This window comes from Silene latifolia, chromosome 8 (assembly GCF_048544455.1).
Source record: "Silene latifolia isolate original U9 population chromosome 8, ASM4854445v1, whole genome shotgun sequence".
NCBI lineage: Eukaryota > Viridiplantae > Streptophyta > Magnoliopsida > Caryophyllales > Caryophyllaceae > Silene > Silene latifolia.
This window is the reverse complement of record NC_133533.1, coordinates 64,044,649-64,049,892: the sequence shown is the minus strand read 5'-3', so window position 1 is coordinate 64,049,892 and position 5,244 is coordinate 64,044,649. Positions and strand designations below refer to the sequence as shown.

At 36.7% G+C, this 5,244-nt stretch overlaps 1 long non-coding RNA gene and 1 other non-coding gene across 2 annotated transcripts; one reads left to right on the top strand and one right to left on the bottom strand.

Moving 5' to 3' along the window:
* Nucleotides 1-1,222: 1,222 nt before the first annotated feature.
* Nucleotides 1,223-4,032, top strand: LOC141594386 (uncharacterized). The gene is made up of 2 exons (XR_012522167.1): nucleotides 1,223-1,545; nucleotides 2,576-4,032. It is a non-coding gene; the product is annotated as an uncharacterized LOC141594386 (long non-coding RNA).
* On the bottom strand, nucleotides 3,096-3,202 carry LOC141597925 (small nucleolar RNA R71). The gene has a single exon (XR_012523134.1). It is a non-coding gene; the product is annotated as a small nucleolar RNA R71 (small nucleolar RNA).
* Nucleotides 4,033-5,244: the final 1,212 nt, after the last annotated feature.

Genomic DNA, 5,244 nt, shown 5'->3' with positions numbered 1-5,244 from the left:
GCAAATTGAAGAAGGAATTTCAGCCAGCATATAACCAGAATGAATGGGCAATGGTACCAGGCAAGGAATATACTATCAAAAAGGGGTATAGCTTGTTAAGGCAAAACAGCTAGGATGTAAGCTGGTGTCATATTGTTTGGACCAAATGGTCAATTCCCAAACACAGTTTTATAGCTTGGTTGTACTACCAGCAAGGATTTAATACCAAAGACAAATTATTTAGACTTGGTATTAGCCTTGACAAGAAATGTATGTATATGTGCTCAAGAGGAAGAGTCTCCTCATCATCTCTTCTTCCAAAGTGCCCGATCAAGCAGAGAGTTCTTCGAGGATACGAGAATGGACGGGAGTGACTATGTCCGATGCCAATACTCGAATTGGTGGCAACACAGAGATTCACTAGATTGAAGAATGGGATATTGAATAGTATCCTCAATCTTTGCCATGTATTATATCTGGAAACAAAGAAATGCGAGCAGGCATGAGGGTGTTATAATCAGCCCTGGCAGATGTGTGGTAATGATACAAGGGGATATCAGGAGCAGGATTAAGCAACAGTTGCAGGGTACAATGTCCAGGAAGGATAAGCATTGGATTGAGAAAATAATGTAATAGCTGATATGGTCTTATATGTATTATGGTAGCTGAGTTTGTGATAGGAATACGGATTGTGAACACTGTATATGGTATTTTTGAGCATCAATATATTTTTTTTACATTTTACCAAAAAAAAAAAATGTCTTGCTCATTTTCAAGTTCTAACCTAAGGAAATACCAAAGTGAAAAAATAACATGCACATGAGAAGTAAATTAACTTTTATTTGCTCCCCTATGTCCTGTTCATTTAATTGCCCATTTTATTTTAATATATTTAATTTATTTGTTTACCTTTTTAATTCATATTCTAAAGTTAACTTTCGGAACAGAAATTAAAAACATTTATTTGAAATATCCTTTGTAGTAGTTATGGTGTAATTGTACAAACAAGACTTGACTATTTAATTAACTAAGTCTGGTCGCGAGTCGATAATAATCACGTAATAGTAATCATAACTTAAATAGGTTATTTATAGGTAATTTGATCATATGCATTTATTATGTCCACTAATCATCAACATTAACTAAATATAAATGGTCTTCTATTCCTCTTCTTACCTTAATATTTGTTCCTAAATTAAAGGTAAACAAGTGATTAGAACCGAATATTGCGGTCCAGTTTAATACTGCAAAATTCGAAGCTCATCGGGAAGTGAAGGGAATGCAGAGAGTGAGACATTGGAAAGCAGGTGGTCCAACAAGCTAATCTCACATGATTTCCCTCACTCCAAATTTAGGTCATTTTTTTTACCAATTGTCCAATTGATAGAGTCAGGAAACTGCCAGTTTTCATCTTGAATAAAGTACAGTAAGTAATGAGCAATCAAGAGTCAGAATGAAAGGGATATTTCGGTGAAACCAAACTTTTGTGCTTTTATATTGAGCTGCATTCTCCCTATTGTTGTTCTATTTATGTGACTAATCTCATCACCCACGCCGCTATCCTATGTATTTGTCTCTCTTTCAATGTGTTAATATGTTTGCACCTTTTTTTATGATACATTCTACTCCCTACTATCTAGATTCTAGACTATTGATTTCAAAAGCTTGATTTGTAAAGTTGTACTATATGTGTGAGCCAAATTGGAAATTGTTGAAAAAATTGCAAGTCTCAAAGTTAAAAGGGAAAACCAGGCCAGCGGGCCATTTTGTGATAGGGGCAGAATGGTCGGTTAGTTATTTCATTCATTTATCAAAATTTCGCGGTATTGAATGAGACGTTCTTCTTACTAGAATGACCATTGTTAAACTTGTTAGTGTTACGCTAAACACTAATTAGCGTATGCTGGATTAATATTACGAAGAAAGACTTGCAGTAATTAGGTAGACGGACTTAGTTATAACGACCGCATGCTAAGTACCGATCTAAAGGGCGTATTGTATCGACCGGACTTGCACTATTAGGTAATGAGTCCAAGTTAGTTAATTGACCCTAATTCCCTAATTTTTAATTTAAAATATTAAATAAAAAGAGTCGGTCTTAGGTATCATCAGGAGAATTCTTGTCAAGGATCTGTCGAGGAGATGACTCAACTCTCTGAAGCTTTGCCCTGATATTCATTCTGAATAGAAATCCCTAGACCCGTTTAATATATTTGAATTCGCCTTATTTACAATCATTTTAGTTACTACCAATCAAACCAATCATTTTTTACCCAATAATCTATAATCCAACCATAGGTAATTGGTAATTTAGTCACGTTTTCTTGTGATTCGACCCTTGACTTCACTATCTATATTATTTTTTTGTGTCCGTTTAGGAATATCTTTGAGTGCGAATACGACCTAACCTTGTCAAATTTTGGCGTCGTTTCCTAAAATAACAGTGTATTTTACTGGTTGTTATTTAATTTTAGAATATTTCCATCCGTCATAATGAGCCTTTCGTTCCTTGAGGCAGTTCTCGCCATTTTTTTTGTAACATTTTTGCTTATGCCTAGATCTTCTCGTAGTTCATAATTACATCCTTTTGATCCAGAACCTGTGCGGACCTTATACAAGCGTAGAAATTTCTTCAACGAAATATCTGAAACAATTGATCTTGAATCCTTAGAGAATTTACACGAGGAGTTCGTTGCAGAAACATCTTTTGTTGAAGAGTCAATTATACATGTTACCGTTACTTTACCACTCAAGATGCCGAAACTTTCCTTCTATTCCAAATCTAAGGCTTCTGCCATTCCTACCGGGTTTAAGATGATAGTTACTTTTACGGCCAATTTCGATGTCCGTCCTGCTTTTATCAACCTCGTGGAAAGGAATTATTTTGCGGGAGGAGCTACTGAAGATTCCCAAAGTATATCTCAATATTTGCTGATTAATACTCTTCCATTACTTAAACTGAGATCACTCAAGATGGGATCAAGGAGATGTTATTCCCCTTTTCTCTCTGTGACAATTCTAGAGATTGGATTAAGAAGATTAATAAAGATGCTTTGGGAATCACTTACTGGAACACCATGCTCTTGCCTTCTACAAGAATTACTACCCTCCTCAATGTGCTAAGAAACCAGATCACCTGTTTCAAATAGAATGCTAATGAGAGTTTGAATAAAGCTTGCATACGGTTTAAGGAGCTAGTTCGCGAATGTCTTCACCATGAGTTTTAGGAATGGCTCCTCGTTACTCAATTTTTTAAGGGTCTTTATGATGATTGCAAAGCTATTATCGAATCGCTAGCGAATGGTAAATTTGCTACTTCGGTGGATGACGACAAGGCTTGGGGATTTTCTTGAAGAGATGGCTACACATACTGCAAATTATGGCAATCAACGAGGAAACCCGTTGAAAGCCAATGAGGAAACCCGTTGAAAGCCAATGATGGTGATTCCTCTCCCGTAAGTGCTCAAATGGCAACACTAAGTTTAAAGTTTGATGAGTTAGCCGCTGCACAAGCCTCCAACTCACAACAAGTAGTCAATGTGATGGTTCAACATGAGGAGTTGTGTGAAAAGTGTGCTCAAGATTTGACTGGCTAATCGTATATCTACCAAAGATAACCAATTGGTCTCTAACTAATATAGCTAGGGGAGTCGGGATCGTATCTCAGAGAGACTGAAATGTGTTCTACTTGCTAACTAAAGTTTGTCTAGGTAACAATTGGGTGGTTGTTTGTTTGAATTACTAAACTACGAGTGGAGAAGGAAGGAGAAATAAAGAGTAGAAATTGAGTTTAATTATAAGGAGAAATGGCTAGGATTGTCGGTTGCCCATGGTCTAACAACGGTCAATGGTAAGGGTAAAAATCAGCATAGTTACGGTCTGAAGGGTAGTGAACAGGTTCTTTCGGTCCGCTATTTGCCCTAGAATGCTTCTAATATGATTTCGCTCTAATTAGGGTATTCTATTGTTCGTAGGAGGTCTAGCTCTCTCCAATTTCTTGATCAAGGTCGGAGTTTACCAAATTAATCAATTGGTTACATGCATTTAACCAAATAACCAAAAGTAATTGCTACAATTAACAATTCTAACACAATAATCATTCGAGATATAATAACCTAATTAAACCGTCTAAAAATCATGGCTCCCCTAAATCCTAGTAGGGAGATTAGCTACTGTAGATACCCGGTATATGTGGAATCCCCAACAAACACCCGATGATTATCGGACTATAACATATTTCAGAAATCGCTGCATTTGATCGACAATTTGTATAACTGTGTGTCGGAAAGCTCAAAAAACGTTTTTGAAAATGAAAAACATGTTAAAATATTTCAAAAATACCTGGAGTGTTTTATGCACGACGACGGGGTCGCAATGACACTAATTAGAGTCAAAATTGACATCGGACCAAAAACGACTCAAAATTCAAATCCAGACTCAAACACGAGTCAAACACAACAAACTCACCCCAAATATCACCCATATCTTATTGTATATGGTAAAAACACAATAACCACAAAACATATCCAACAAACCCTAGGATAGAACAAACCATAAATTCCAAATTTGCGAAATGGATAAGATAACCCCTTGTGTCGCCAATGTACTCGCGCCACAATGGGTGGCATATATGGCCACGTCGCCCAAAACGCACAACACCACACATTCCTCTATAAATACCCTTCAAGCACCACCATTTACACTTACGCGAGAGTCCGCCCTTTTTTTCCTCCCTTAAAACTCTAGACCTCGACTTTTAAAGTAAAAAACTGGCACGTGTTTTCGACCTACCAATTGAAAACACGAGCCATACACATTGTTTGGTACCATCATCGTGCATTAAAAATACTTGACTTAAAAATTCGACCAACTACACTCACATTAAAGCAAAGCAATACTCCATATTTATAAAAACGGTTTTTCAAATCGAGCTTTCCGACTCATAAGTTTTAGACTTTGTCGATTTCTAGTCAAGCAACCGAACATGTAAGTATGAGGGTGTAATTAATCCTCTTATTTCATATTCTATTTACTGTTTTCATGACTTTAACATCATAAATCATGCATAACACGATGTAACAATTTGAAAGATCGAGCCAAAACAGGGTTTTGGGCTGAGACAGAAGCTGGTTGCCTCGCCTGGGGGCTCGCGCCTCTTCTGGCCTCTCAGGTCAGAACTCAACGTGTTTGAGTTCATCATTCCATATGTTTTATTTCATTTTATTTCTTTTCTTCAAACGGTTTTTACCATTTCAAGTCATTTTT